Genomic DNA, 16,787 nt, shown 5'->3' with positions numbered 1-16,787 from the left:
AAAGTCACTCAGTCATGTCTGACTTTGCAGCCCCATGAACCATAGCCCTCCAGGCTCCTCTGTCCATGGGGATTCTCCAGGCAAGAATACTGGAGTGGGTTGCCATTTCCTTCTCCAGGGGATTTTCCCGCCCATGGATCAAATCTGGGTCTCCTGTGTTGCAGGCAGATTCTTTACTGTCTGAGCCACCAGGGAAGCCCACAATTTCTTATTTTTTACCATATTTTTTTTTCTTCTGAGAGAGTACCAAAAACAGTTATTTTCAAGATGGCATTAGAGGAGTGAGGCTCAACTCTAGCTACACATCAGAATCATATAGAGGTATTTTTCCTTAAAAATTACCTTTTCCAGTGTCCAATTCCAGGAGTCAAATTTAATTGTTCTCAGGGGGTCTTGGGTACTGTATGTTTTAATGTTCCCCTGGTAATACCAGTGAGTACCTTGGGCTGAAAACTCCTAGATCAGCTGTAGATAAGATCAGCTGCATACTTTGAGGGGCTCTGGACAAAATGAAAATGAGAGGCCCCCCCACCCCTAGTTCAAAAATTATTAAGGATTTCAAGATGGAGACAGCAGACCATTACTACAAGTGTGGGGTCCTAAGCTGGGGACCCAGTGCTACTAAATAGCGTGCATGCCCATCAAGCCTGTCCTGGGGATAGCACATTTGGTATAAGAAAGAAGGTCATGCAAATCAAAGGCATAAAGGAATGGTGCCACCAGGAAGGACAGAGACTGGAACAAGTATCCACATGCTCCTTTTCATTCCCAGCTCTCTTGCAGTTAGATGAGGCTGTGTGATCGATCAGGTCTGGGCAGTGGGCAATGAGTAGAAGTGGTGAAGAGCAGGTCTGAGTTCTCTATGCATTTTTCAGAAGCTTCAGTTTGAGATGGCAGCATGGCAGGATGGTGCTGGTTGCGTCAGGGTGGCTCCCGAGTGAATGTGTGCTGCGGAATTCCCTGATAACTCACATCAGCTGGGTACCATGAACCAGAACTAAATCTGTGTTATACTAAGCCACTGACATCTGTTACTATGGCAGAGTCCAGCCTATTCTGACAAATACAGAAAGGTGCAAACCAAATGCCATGGGATCTCAGAGGAGTGAATGCTGGCTTCTTGCTGTAGGCGTCAGGCAAAGCTTCATGGAGGATGATACATTTAAAATAGGAAAGATGGGGGAAATAATAAAAAATAAAATAGGAAGGATAGGATTTGCAACTGGAGAGCTGGGAAGACAAAGGTTGTTTCAGTTCCTTGTTATTACTTGCAAAATAACCCCTGAACTTGGTGGTTACGTGTGTGTGCTAAGTCGTTTCAGTTGTGTCTGACTCTTTGCAACCCATGGACTCTTGCTCGCGAGGCTCCTCTATTCTTTCTAGGCAAGAATAGTGGCCTGGGTTGCTGTGCCCTCCTGCAGGGGATCTTCCTGTCCCAGGAATCGAACCCCTTTCTCTTACATCTTCTGCATTGGCAGGAGCGTACTTTACCACTAGCACCACCAGGGAAGTGTTGAACTTGGTGGCTGCCATATAGTATTTTTCATGAGACTATGGGCCAGCTACATGGTTCTACTCTTTTGGGCTGGATTCAGCTCACCCATGCTGGACTCTCTTATGCATCTGCAGACAGTTTCCGGGCTGGCTGGGGGCTGGCTGTTTTAGGTTGGCCTTATTCACATCTGGAAGTTGTTGGGCCTTAGATATCCTTTACACGGCCTTTCTCCCTCCAGCAGGCTAGCCCAGGCTTATATAGATGGTGCGTATCTGATGGCAGGATCCTGGAGGTAGAATGGGAGCAAATGAGGCCTCTTCGAGCCTAGATCCAAGGCCAGCACATTACCACTTGCACCCCATCCTCTTTATTAATGGAAGTCACAAAGCCAGGCAAAATTGAAAGGATGGCGAAAGAGTCTCCAGTTCCTTATCTCATATTTTTGGCATGGGGAAAGTGTTGACTCTTTGTGGAATAATTGTAGGAATAATGGACTGGTGCCTGGATAACAGTTTTTGTTTTTGTTTTTTTTTTTGAGTTCAGACCTTAGACTTTACTTCCCTGTCAATACTCTATCATCAGGTCAGCTCATCCTGTACTCCTGCTTGTGTGTATCTAGCCCAGGTCTCTTCCTTGAGCTTCCTACCATTAAACAAACCAAATACCTCTGTGATGTCTCACTTATAACTCTCCAATAGGCAGGTCATGTTCAATAGATGTACATCTGGGCTCCTCATGTTCCTCTCCCTGAGGTGCTCTTTTCCCACAGTTTTCCCGTGTCAGTCAGTGGTAGCTCCATTGTTCCGGCTGCTCAGCTCATTTCACTTTGGGAGCATCTTAATCCTCTTTTCTTTCCCTCATACTTCATGTGCAGTCCATGAGCAAAGTTTGTCAGCTCTACTTTCTAGAACATAATTACTTCTAGCATTTCTACTATTATCACTTCATCCAAGCCATCATTTGTTTGCTTTGATTTTTTAAAATAATAGTTATTTATTTGATGTGCTGAATATTTGTTGTGACATGTGGGGTCTTCAGTCTTCATTGCAGCATGCTGAATCAAATTCCCTGACCAGGGATTGAACCCGGACTCCCTCATTGGGAGCACCAGGTCTTAGCCACTGGACCACCAAGGAAGTCCCTGCCTTGATTGTTGCAATAGCCTTTTCTCTTGTCTCCCTGCCTCTGCTCTGACTTCTGCAGTCAACCTTTCACATTGTCCCAGAGTTCTCTTTTCAATATATTAATCATTTTGTGCTACTTTCTTGTTTAAGATCCTCCAAGTTTCCCATCTTCCTGAAAGTAAAAGCCTCTTACAATGGGGCTACAAAGCTTTACAAACTCTTCTATAACTATTCTGGCCTCATTTCCTATTCCCTTCTTGCTCTTGTTCCTTCAGCTCCAACCACAGGGCCTCCTCCCTGTCCCTAGAGCACACCTACGCGCACCTGCCCCAAGGTCTTTAGTTACATTTTTGCTCTGCCTGAACCACCTTTTCTCCTGCGAGCCGTGTGCCTCACTCTCTTATTTCTTTCAAGATTTTTCTTGTATGTTGCCTTCATACAAGTGAGAACTTTCTAAACTTCTGTATTTAAATAGCAACCCCTCCCCACTGAACTCTCTCAACCCATCACTCTGTTTTTTTTTAATATAAATTTATTTATTTTATTTTATTTATTTTTTTTTTGAGATTTTTTTTTAAAATTTTAGTTTTTTATTTTTTAAATTTTAAAATCTTTAATTCTTACATGCATTCCCAAACATGAACCCCCCTCCCACCTCCCTCCCCATAACATCTTTCTGGGTCATCCCCATGCACCAGCCCCAAGCATGCTGCATCCTGCGTCAGACATAGACTGGCGATTCAATTCACTTGATAGTATACATGTTAGAATGTCATTCTCACAAATCATCCCACCCTCTCCCTCTCCCTGAGTCCAAAAGTCCGTTATACACATCTGTGTCTCTTTCCCTGTCTTGCGAAAAGAATAAAATACTTAGGAATATATCTACCTAAAGAAACTAAAGACCTATATATAGAAAACTATAAAACACTGATGAAAGAAATCAAAGAGGACACTAATAGATGGAGAAATATACCATGTTCATGGATTGGAAGAATCAATATAGTGAAAATGAGTATACTACCCAAAGCAATTTACAAATTCAATGCAATCCCTATCAAGCTACCAGCCACATTTTCACAGAACTAGAACAAATAATTTCAAGATTTGTATGGAAATACAAAAAACCTCGAATAGCCAAAGCAATCTTGAGAAAGAAGAATGGAACTGGAGGAATCAACTTGCCTGACTTCAGGCTCTACTACAAAGCCACAGTCATCAAGACAGTATGGTACTGGCACAAAGACAGACATATAGATCAATGGAACAAAATAGAAAGCCCAGAGATAAATCCACACACATATGGACACCTTATCTTTGACAAAGGAGGCAAGAATATACAATGGAGTAAAGACAATCTCTTTAACAAGTGGTGCTGGGAAAACTGGGCAACCACTTGTAAAAGAATGAAACTAGATCACTTTCTAACACCCCACACAAAAATAAACTCAAAATGGATTAAAGATCTAAATGTAAGATCAGAAACTATAAAACTCCTAGAGGAGAACATAGGCAAAACACTCTCAGACATAAATCACAGCAGGATCCTCTATGATCCACCTCCCAGAATTCTGGAAATAAAAGCAAAAATAAATAAATGGGATCTAATTAAAATTAAAAGCTTCTGCACAACAAAGGAAAATATAAGCAAGGTGAAAAGACAGCCTTCTGAATGGGAGAAAATAATAGCAAATGAAGCAACTGACAAACAACTAATCTCAAAAATATACAAGCAACTTATGCAGCTCAATTCCAGAAAAATAAACGACCCAATCAAAAAATGGGCCAAAGAACTAAATAGACATTTCTCCAAAGAAGACATACGGACGGCTAACAAACACATGAAAAGATGCTCAACATCACTCATTATTAGAGAAATGCAAATCAAAACCACAATGAGGTACCACTTCACACCAGTCAGAATGGCTGCAATCCAAAAATCTGCAAGCAATAAATGCTGGAGAGGGTGTGGAGAAAAGGGAACCCTCCTACACTGTTGGTGGGAATGCAAACTAGTACAGCCACTATGGAGAACAGTGTGGAGATTCCTTAAAAAATTGCAAATTTATTTATTTTAATTGGAGGTTAATTACTTTACAATATTGTATTGGTTTTGCCCTTCCAGTCTTTGACATAGTCTGTATTTACCTGTTTAATTTTGTTTATTTAAAGTCATTATTGGAATGTAGTTGCTTTATAATGTTGCATTAGTTTCTGCTCTATAGCAAAGGGAAGCAGCTATATGTATACATATGTCTGTTCTTTTACCTGTTTATTTATTATCTGATTCTCCTCACTAGACCATAAATTACAGACAGGCAGGGAATTTTTATTTTGTTACATGTTCTACCTCGAGAACCTAGAAAAGCTTAGAAATATTTTTTCAATCAATGACTAAAATAGAGTCTGAGATTCTTACAATGCATGAGAAATTGGATGAGATAATCTCTAGGTTCAGTTCAGTTCAGTTCAGTCACTCAGTTGTGTCCGACTCTTTGAGACCCCATGAACTGCAGCACGCCAGGCCTCCCTGTCCATCACCAACTCCCGGAGTTCACCCAAACTCATGTGCATCAAGTTGGTGATGCCTTCCAGCCATCTCATCCTCTGATGTCCCCTTCTCCTCCTGCCCCCAATCCCTCCCAGCATCAGAGTCTTTTCCAATGAGTCAACTCTTCGCATCAGGTGGCCAAGAATTGGAGTTTCAGCCTCAGCATCAGTCCTTCCAATGAACACCCAGGACTGGTCTCCTGTAGGATGGACTGGTTGGATTTCCTTACAGTCCAAGGGACTCACAAGAGTCTTCTCCAGTACCACAGTTCAAAAGCATCAATTCTTTGGCGCTCAGCTTTCTTCACAGTCCAACTCTCACATCCATACATGACCACTGGAAAAACCATAGCCTTGACTAGACGGACCTTTGTTGGCAAAGTAGTGTCTCTGCTTTTTAATATGCTATCTAGGTTGGTGATAACATTCCTTCCAAGGAGTAAGTGTCTTTTAAATTCATGGCTGCAATCATCATCTGCAGTGATTTTGGAACCCCACCAAAATGAAGTCTGACACTGTTTCCACTGTTTCCCCATCTATTTGCCATGAAGTGATGGGACCAGATGCCAAGATCTTAGTTTTCTGCATGTTGAGCTTTAAGCCAACTTTTTCACTCTCCACTTTCACTTTCATCAAGAGGCTTTTTAGTTCCTCTTCACTTTCTGCCATAAGGGTGGTGTCATCTGCATATCTGAGGTTATTGATATTTCTCCTGGCAATCTTGATTCCAGCTTGTGTTTCTTCCAGCCCAGCATTTCTCATGATGTACTCTGCATAGAAGTTAAATAAGCAGGGTACCAATATATAGCCTTGATGTACTCCTTTTCCTATTTGGAACCAGTCTGTTGTTCCATGTCCAGTTCTAATTGTTGCTTCCTAACCTGCATATAGGTTTCTTAAGAGGCAGCTCAGATGGTCTGGTATTCCCATCTCTTTCAGAATTTCCCACAGTTTATTGTGATCCACACAGTCAAAGGCTTTGGCATAATCAATAAGGCAGAAATAGATGTTTTTCTGGAACTTTCTTGCTTTTTCAATGATCCAGCAGATATTGGCAATTTGGTCTCTGGTTCTTCTGCCTTTTCTAAAAATCAGCTTGAACATCTGGAAGTTCACAGTTCACATATTGCTGAAGCCTGGATTGGAGAATTTTGAGCATTATTGTACTAGTGTGTGAGATGAGTGTAATTGTGCAGTAGTTTGAGCATTCTTTGGCATTGCCTTTCTTTGGGATTGGAATGAAAACTGACCTTTTCCAGTCCTGTGGCCACTGCTGAGTTTTCCAAATTTGCTGGCATATTGAGTGCAGCACTTTCACAGCATCATCTTTCAGGATTTGAAATAGCTCAACTGGAATTCCATCACCTCTACTAGCTTTGTTCTTAGTGATGCTTCCTAAGGCCCACTTGACTTCACATTCCAGGATGTCTGGCTCTAGATGAGTGATCACACCATCGTGATTATCTCAGTCATAAAAATCTTTTTTGTACAGTTCTTCTGTGTATTCTTGCCACCTCTTCTTAATATCACTGCTTCTATTAGGTCCATACCATTTCTGTCCTTTATTGAGCCCATCTTTGCATGAAATGTTCCCTTGGTATCTCTAATTTTCTTGAAGAGATCTTTAGTCTTTCCCATTCTGTTGTTTTCCTCTATTTCTTTGCATTGATCACTGAGGAAGGCTTTCTTATCTCTCCTTGCTATTCTTTGGGTCTCTGCATTCAAATGAGAATATCTTTCCTTTCTCCTTTGCTTTTTGCTTCTCTTCTTTTCGCAGCTATTTGTAAGGCCTCCCCAGACAGCCATTTTGCTTTTTTGCATTTCTTTTCCATGGGGATGGTCTTGATCCCTGTCTCGTGTACAATGTCATGACCTCTGTCCATAGTTCATCCGGTACTCTGTCTATCAGATCTAGTCCCTTAACTCTGTTACTCACTTCCATTGTATAATCATAAGGGATTTGATTTAGGTCATACCTGAATGGTCTAGTGGTTTTCCCTACTTTCTTCAATTTATGTCTGAATTTGGCAATAAGGAGTTCATGATCTGAGCCACAGTCAGCTCCTGGTCTTGTTTTTGCTGATCTCTGGGTTATTGGAACTCAAATAGCTTACGATGTCAATGGGAGTAGAAACTGAACTGTTCTAGAAGTTCTATCTGAGATTTATTGGTATCCAGTCCCTTCTTTTTTACTGGTCTCTTCACTGGTGCCTCATTGATGATTTCTATGTCCCTTTCCTCCTAATAAACACCTCTCCTCTTTTAGATTTAGGTGTAAGAATCACATTCTTGAGATTTCTGCCCAAATTCTCTTTACAGTGTCTCATAGTACCACTCACTATTTCTTTATAGCATTTATCACAACCCAAATTTTACATTTATTGCTGTGATTGTTTTCACCATGTTTTCCCCCTTCCCAGGCTGTGAGCTCTAAGAGGGCAGGGAGGCTGACTCACTCTCTTCATCAGTAAATTCACAGAGTCCAGCACAGGACCTGGTTTATAGCCATCTCAGAATGCCTACTGGGGACTGAATATGAGATGGAATAAATGAATCTGTCTTACCCAGATTTTGCTGTTCTGATCATGCTTCTATATGATTAACTCCTGCCCCCAGTTAATTCTAAGGCAGTTGTTCAAAAATGTATACCACTTTTAAAACACTGTTTATTATTTTTGCTTTGTTTTTTGTTTCTGTTTGGTGGTTGTTGTTCTTTTTCAGATACTGGTGTCAAAAAAAAAAAAAAAAGCTAAGCCTGGGGTAAAGGGTTGAGGAGAGAACAGAGTCTTAAATCTGATTAATGAAAGGACCGTGTCACAGGGGCCTTTTAATAGCACATTACATTAGAGGGCAAAATCTCATAGTCAGACACAAGGGTGCTCTGATCCATCCCTGGGTGCTGTTTGTGAGCTTGTCAAAGCAGGGGCTTAGAAATTTTATTGTAATACAATGTTGCACAGAAGCTCCGATCTTGGCAAGCTCTTCCTGGGAGGCGATGTCATCTGTTAACACTCCAGGAGCAATTAGATTTATTTAACAAAAACTGAATTGTGTTTGTAAACTAGCTTGAAAAAGTCCATGGGGCACATCAAAATTGATTTTAAAGTAGGTCAGAGCTGCTCTGTACCTACCCCGACTATGATACGTAGGCAAGTGAATTCAGTTACTCAGCGATTTGGCTCAGGGGAAAAAAAATAGCCTCAGTGTTAAGTGAACAGTGAACTGCTTGTCTTTGATTACCTCCAGGTGTGAGATCATGTAACACCTTCTCAGCCAAAACCCTGGGCCCTAGGTGGGGGGAAAAGGAAGGGTTAGTTGCTCAGTTGTGCCTGACTCTTTGCCACCCCATGATCTGTCCATGGACTTCTTCAGGCAAGAATATTGGAGTGTGTTGCATTCCCTTCTCCAGGGGATCGTCCCAACCCAGGGACCGAACTGGGGTCTTCTGTATTGCACGCAGATTCTTTCCACCTGGTAGCTCTGAGAGGAGGTACCTAATTTACTCCTTTTCCTCTCAATCTTCTCTTTTTGTGTATTCTTTCTGTCCCAGGTAGTGTATGTAGATTTAGAGCCCTGGAGTCAGGAGATCTGAATTCAGATCCTGACTTTGCCACTTACCAGCTATGTATTCTCTGGTGAGTGACTTCAACTGTCTGGGCCTTAAAAAAGCAATCACTATAATAGGAAAGACCATATAGGATTTCAAAAGAATTAATAGTGGGTACAAATAGTTTAGCAATGTACCTGACATACAGAAAAAACATCTTAAATGCTGACTATTGTAATTACTTGAGAGATTTCCTCTGTATTACACATGAAAAGAAATAAATCATATGGATAGTTCCTCCAAGTCAGGCTTTCATGGGTATTTCCCCCAGAGTTAGGACCAGAGTCTACAGCTCTTCGACTCTACAATACTTTGGCCCCTGGATGCGAAGAACTGACACATTGGTAAAGACCCTAATCCTGGGAAAGATTGAAGGCAGGAGGAGAAGGGGATGGGATGGTTACATGGCATCACCCACTCAACGGACATGAGTTTGAGCAAGCTCTGGGGTTGGTAATGGACAGGGAAGCCTGTGTGCTGCTATCCATGGGGCCGCAAAGAGTGGGATGCAACTGAGTAACTGAACTGAACTACAGCTCTTCAGGTATCTGATTCATTTTAGAACACTTGCCATTTATACTTTTTATAACAAAATTTTTATTTATTTGTTTATTGGCTGCACTGAGTCTTTGTTGCTGTGTGAGCTTTCTCAAGCAGAGAGGGGGGGCTTCTCTTGGTTGTGCTACACAAGTATCTTGTTGTGGTGGCTTCTCTTGCTATGGAGCATGGGCTCTAGGGCGCACAAGCTTCAGTAGCTAGTTTGTGGGCTCTAAAGCACAGGCTCTTGAGAAACCTGTATGCAGGTCAGGAAGCAACAGTTAGAACTGGACATGGAACAACAGACTGGTTCCAAATAGGAAAAGGAGTGCATCAAGGCTGTATATTGGCACCCTGCTTATTAACTTCTATGCAGAGTACATCATGAGAAACGCTAGGCTGGAGGATGCACAAGCAGGAATCAAGATTGCTGGGAGAAATATCAATACCCTCAGATATGCAGATGACACCACCCTTATGGCAGAAAGTGAAGAGGAACTAAAAAACCTCTTGATGAAAGTGAAAGAGGAGAGTGAAAAAGTTGGCTTAAGGCTCAACATTCAGAAAATGAAGATCATGGCATCCCACTTCATGGGAAATAGATGGGGAAACAGGGGAAATAGCGAATGATTTTATTTTTTGGGCTCCAAAATCACTGCAGATGTTGATTGAAGCCTTGAAAGTAAAAGACGCTTATTCCTTGGAAGAAAAGTTATGACCAACCTAGATAGCATATTAAAAAGCAGAGACATTGTCAACAAAGGTCCATCTAGTCAAGGTTATGGTTTTTCCAGTAGTCATGTATGAATGTGAGAGTTGGACTATAGAGAAAGCTGAGCACTGAAGAATTGATGCTTTTGAACTGTGGTGTTGGAGAAGACTCTTGAGAGTCCCTTGGACTGCAAGGAGATCCAACCATTCCATCCTAAAGGAGATCAGTCCTGGGTGTTCACTGGTAGGACTGATGTTGAAGCTGAAACTCCAATACTTTGGCTACCTGATGGGAAGAGCTGACTCACTTGAAAAGACCCTGATGCTGGGAAAGATAGAGGGCAGGAGGAGAAGGGGACGACAGAGGTTGAGATGGTTGGATGGCATCACTGACTCACTGGACATGGTTTTGGGTGGACTCCAGGAGTTTGATGGACAGGGAGGCTTGGCATGATTTGGTTCATGGGGTCGCAAAGAGTCAGACATGACTGAGCAATGGAACTGAACTGAACTGAAGCATGGGCTCAGTAGTTGTAGTACATGGGCTTATTTGCTCCACAGCATATAGAATCTTCCTGGACTAGGGATTGAATTGTGTCCCCTGCATTGGCAGGCAGATTCTTATCCATGGTGTCACCAGGGAAGTCCAGAGCACTTGCCATTTACTGTGTGGCTGAAAGTTAGTTTTCCTCTGAAAACTCTCCGTCCTCCCTGTTCCGTGTCTTTTCTTCACTAGAACAAAAATCCAATGTCTGAAGGAAATGTCAGTTGTTCCTATATTGATTTTGAGGGACAGATCACTTCTCTCAGAGAGAGCATAGATGTTTGGCTGGACGTCACTGAGAGACACGAGGAGAGCCGAACCAGTCCTGCAGGCCAACCACAGGACAGCTTTAAAGATGGATTTTATTTCTCTTCTCTCATCTGCCAGCTCTCCCAGTTCTGACGGAGGCCTCTTCTTTTCCTAGTAGGATGTTTGGGGAAAGTAATCCACGCATTTAATTCAGAGAAGCAAGGAAGGAGGAGTGGCGGGACTTGAGTTGAGCTCAAGGTAAAATTGTAATAATGATGATGAGGGTCCTGGGTGACTTGCATCTCTCTCTTTCTGGTCTCCAAGAGAAAGCAGGTTGGAGCTGGAAGGCAGGGGTGACTTTTTGAAACCTTTGATGAATTAACGCTGTGAACATCTCAGGTAAAAGAGGAGAAATAGCCTCTGACGTGCAAGTCTAGCATATTAGAGATGTGGGTACATCATGTATTCATTCATTCACTCATTCATCAAATAGATATTGAAGACCTAGTAAGGGCCAGCCATTCTTTTAGACATACAGTAAACAAAAAGACAAATGAATTTCTTGCCTTCGTGGACTGTAGCCCGCCAGGCTCCCCTGTTCATGGGGATACTCCAGGCAAGAATACTGGAATGGGTTGCCATGCCCTCCTCCAGGGGATCTTCCCAACCCAGGGATGGAAGCCAGGTATCCCACATTGCAGGTGGATTCTTTACCATCTGAACCACCAAGGAAGCCCAAGAATACTGGAATGGGTAGCTTATCCTTTCTCCAGGGGATCTTCCCAACCCAGGAATTGAACTGGGGTCTCCTGTATTGCAGGCAGATTCTTTACCAGCTGAGCTACCAGGGAAGCTCCTTGCATTTGTAGAAGAGGAAATAATACCAGTGATAATAATCAATAAATAAAAAAGAGGGTGACTGCAGATTCCAAGGGATTTTATGACAGAGAGATGCTGGAGGATGGGGTAAATTTTCAGGAAGCACAAAGGGCTACTTTCAATGGGATGATCATGAAAGGACATCACCTTTGGCTAGATCCAGAGCAACTGAGCAAACGTAAACCAAGACTTTGCAGGAAATGCATATTAAAAAACCTGTTCTCATAAGTAGTTCAATTACATTTGGCCAGAGATGATGAACTGTGGAGAATTCTTTATGTGCCTCTCACCGACCGTGTGAGACAGGCATTTTTGTGGTCATTCCCATTTCTCAGATGGGGAAACTGAGGTTCAGAGAAATAGAACATCATACACATCATTTCACATGTCTTTCTTCCTGAAGTCCCTGCACTGTGTGTCGTAATTATTGGTCCATTGGTCTGGTGCTGCCACTGCATCCTTCTCCTTGAGGGCCCAGCATTTTTCCTTCACCTTGATGTTTACATTTTGCCCAGTGCAGTGCTGGGCATGCCTGCAATAGTTAGACGATGAATGAATGCAGGTGCCCAATGTTGCATCAGGGGAAAAGGTGACACTGATATGGAAATCCTTGTCTGTTTGGTCCCACAGTCTCTGTTCCTTGTGCTGTCTTCTTAAAGGACGTCTCTGTGGCTGGTGCTTGAGCTCATGGACCTGCACAGAATGTGCGAAGAGAAAAAGAAGCCATCTTTTTTACATACGCTGAAGCTTCCGACACATCATACATTTTCACTTTCTGTGTTTGCTCTATTAGTCGGAATGAATGAGTCCACCACTCGGCCGTGGTAAAGGATGGTGCAGAGGATGTTCTGCTGAATTTATCTGGCCGGCCTTTTGGAAATCACAGGAGTCACAGGTGCCACTGTTGATAGTTAATCCCCTTCAAATCAGGGTGGCTGCCATCTACAAGCAAGACAGTTTGGGACACACATTTCTCTCAGTCTTAGTGCTGTGGTGGTTTAAAGAATTGACCTCGCTCCCAGAAAAGATGCACTGCCCTAATAAAAAGGTTCGAAATGGATGTGGTTTTCCTGAGAGCTAGCATCAGCTGCTACAACAATGCAGTCTCTTTAAGAGTTTCTCTTTGGGGTGAGACAGTATCTTGAGGATAGGATTTGGGTCTGAGGGCCTGAGTTTGAATCCTGGATCTCCCACTCATCCTTTGAATGACACTGGTCTCTTGTTGGGCTTCAGTTTCCCCATCTGCAAAACAGGTATAATAACACCCATGTCAGAGGATTGCTGAGAAGATTGGAAAAGATGGGACACAGTGATGGATCAGCGTAACACTTGGTTTGTATCAAAGCTGACAGGAAGTTTTTTGACTTTTATCCACTATTTTCAAGTGAAGATGCTTGTGTCTGACAGGGAAATTGGGTGGGCATCCCTACCATGAGACCGGGTGTGCTCCCTGCAGGCCACTCATTCTTCCTGGGAGGAGAACCAGGCCGGTGAGTGATGGGGCCAGCATAAAGAGAGCCCTGACAAGACCCCCTGCTCACACTTGCCAGTGCACAGGGATTAAACAAGCATTCAAGCATTTGCCCCTTTTAAAGCCACTTTTGAAGCTGTGAGCTTTTCATTATAATCAGAAAATGAAGAAAGGACTCTCTGGGTTCACCCTAGATAAGCTTTGCTTACTGGTGACTCCTCACAGTCTCAGGACCTTTGGGGATTTCTTCCCATTTGCAGCCTCCTGGCAAAGCTCTACTTTCTGGGGAGGATTTTTATAGTGGAAAGAGCATGAGTGGTGCAAGGAAGTGGGTCCAAGTCCCAGCTCTGCCACTTAAATCCTAAGGTGAGCCCTCTGGAGTCAGTGCATCTCTGAATTCTAAAATTTCTTCTGCAAAATGGTGGTAATAGCCCCCTTCCTCATAGCATATGGTTTTTGCATGGCCTAGCATGGTCATTAAAAAAAAAATAAATGTCTGTCTGTTTAGCTGCACTGGATCTTTGTCACAGCACATGAACTTCTTGTGGTGGCTGCTCTTGTGGGGCATGGGCTCCAGGGCACATGGGCTTCAGCAGTTGCCCTGCACAGACTTAGTTGCCCCGCACAGACTTAGTTGCCCCATGGCATGTGAGATCTTCCCCCAGGATTTAACCCACGTCCCCTGCATTGGCAGGCAGATTCTTGACCACTGGACTACCGGCAAGGTCGAGCATGGTCATTTTGAATCCTTAGTGATTCACGCATGCATCTTAGAAAGGACTTAAATTCGGGAAGCCTGGATCAGACATCTGGTATCTTCTCAGGCTTTTGTGCCTGTTCCTTTTCACATTTTAATCATCACCACCAGGCATCTGACGTTTGGTCAGACCTACTCATACCTGCCAGACACCGCACTAAACCCTTTATATGCTCTGTCTCATACAATTCTATCACAGACTCTATTATAATTAGGTACTATGATTCATAATTAATGATAGCACACCCTATTGCACAGGTGAGGAAACTGAGGCTTAGAAAACTGAAGCATTTTCCCCAGGGTCAGTAGCTAGTGAGAACTGGAAAAGATTCAAAACTAGGAGATCTGCTCCCAAGCACACACTTGGCAGCACTGAGCGTTTTAGCTGTCTTTCATGATTTTCCTGGGTCCAGTTCAAATCAAGTCTAAAATGTCTCCTGGCATAAATTCAGTTTTTGCCCTAACGTTAAAGATACATATTTTAGAGATAAACCAGTTCTAAATATTTATAGATGTACCTTGTCACCTTTCAAACATGAGTGCTTAAGTATCTCCGCTTAGGGCAGATTGTGCTGAGTCTTGGTGAATTTAGAGATCAAGTAGCATACAGGTTTCTTTATTTTTTCCTGCTCACTTGGAAGCCAGTTTTGCTAGGGCCCTGAAAGACCCTGATGCTGGGAAAGACTGAAGGCAAAAGGAGAAAGGGGTGGCAGAGGATGAGATGGTTAGACAGCTTCACTGACGCAATGGGCATGAATTTGGGCAAACTGGGAGACTGTGAAGGACAGGCAAGCCTGGCCTGCTGCAGTCTGTGGGGTGTCAAAGAGTTGACACGACTTAGTGACTAAAAAACACAACGTGAAATAAAATTGGTGTGTCCCTGGGAAATTCATTTGACCTCTCAGAGACTCTTCAATTCTCATTGTAATTTGGGTCTCTGAGTGCCTTTCCTTTCTTTGGGAGAAAAAGGTTGGGAAAACAGATTTCATCTCTAGCCTTTGGATAGTCCAAAGAAACAAAGCCAGACACTCTCATTCTCAGAGAGTAGGGGATAAAACCAAGCATGTGTGCAAAGGAGAATGAAAAATGTGTGCTATTTTCTGCAGGTTGGAGAGTGATATATGTTCCTGGGGGTAACCTACTACCTCGGAATTAGTCATTCCCACCTCATGTTCTCTCTGCTCCTTGAAGTGCCTCATTTTAAAAATGTTAGGATTTTTTTTTCCCTCTCACTTAACTGTAGGAACATTAAATGCACAACTTTATCAAAATGACATAAGATATATGTTTCTGCCAACAGCAACACGAGAGGATTAACAATTCAAATAGGAACAGGGGAAAGTTCCTTTCAAAAGATGGGAAGAAGAAAGTTCGATTGGGGATTCTGCTTTTTCCTCAACCTGAAGTGCATTACTACACATTCAGAGTCCTTGAGGTCTTGGTGGAAGAAAAAGTTTATGTTAGGAGGGATAAAGTTTTATTTCAAATTATTTTGTTCTGTCTCCTTGTGATCAGGGCTAGCTTGAACACACAATGGAGTGTAGGACAGTATACAGACACTTCAAAAACAATTCTTACTTGCCTACTGGCTGATGCCTGAGTTTGTTCAGAGCTCACATTTCCAACCATTATCAGATCCTCATGTGCATGATCTATGCTCATTTGCTTCAGTCATATCCAACTCTTTGTGACCCATGGACTATAGCACTCCAGGGTCCTCTGTCCATGGGATTCTCCAGGCAAGAGTACTGGAGTGGGTTGCCATTCCCTTCTCCAGGGGATCTTCCTGACCCAGGGATCAAACCAGCATCTCCTTTGTCTCCTGAATTGGCAGGTGGATTCCTTACCACTGAGCCTCTGGGGAAGCCCTCAGATTCTCACAGGCTGACCTACAAATGAGACAGAAAGCCAGTTTTCAACAGAATTATGGAAATGAAGGCGAGAGTAAGGATATGGAGTCTTCAGAAGATGAGGGGATAGGAGAGAAAGAGTCTTTCTGTGAGGTTATTTGTGGCACACCAGAAACATGTATATAGATGACAAATGGTCTGTTGCACTATTTGGCTGGTAAAGGAAAGCAAGGTATTTATTAGATTCAACTGGAATTATTTTTGAGAAAGAGAAGTTTTAGGATTCTAAATGAAGTAATACAATCATATTGATCATATGAGGAAAAACATGTTATTAGGTAAAGCTTTGATACAGTTTTTAAAATTAATTCTTATTGGAGTGCAGTTGCTTTAAATGTTGTGTTAGTTTCTGTGTGTGTATGTGCTCAGTCACTGCAGTTGTGTCTGACTCTGTGACCCTATGGACTGTAGCCCACCACCAGGTTCCCCTGTTCATGGGGATTCTCGCGGCAAGAATACTGGAGTGGGTTGCTGTTTCCATCTCCAGCGTTAGTTTCTACTGTAGAGCAAAATGAATCAGCCATACTTATACATCTGTCCCATGCCTTTTGGGCTTCATTCCTGTTTGGGTCCCCACAGTGCATTAAGTAGAGTTGCCTGTTGTATACAGTATGTTTTCCTTGCAAATAATGTATATTACCACATACATGTGGAATCTAGAAAAATGGTACGGTTTATCCTATTTGCAAAGCAGAAATAGAGAAATAAGACATAGAGAACAAACGTATGGATACCAAGGGGGAAAAAGGGTGGTGGGAGGAATTGGGAGATTTGAGAATGACACATGTATACTATGCATACTATGTGTAAAATAGATAACTAATCAGATACATAGTTCTAGCAGGACTTAGGAATGGAACTTTTGATATCTTAAAATCTTTCTTGTATGTGATTTCCATGTATTGATGTATTTTCTACAACTCCCTGTTTCCTACCAATGCCTTAATTGGGAG

This window comes from Ovis aries, chromosome 5 (genome assembly GCF_016772045.2).
Source record: "Ovis aries strain OAR_USU_Benz2616 breed Rambouillet chromosome 5, ARS-UI_Ramb_v3.0, whole genome shotgun sequence".
Lineage (NCBI taxonomy): Eukaryota > Metazoa > Chordata > Mammalia > Artiodactyla > Bovidae > Ovis > Ovis aries.
This window is presented reverse-complemented; position numbering follows the sequence as displayed.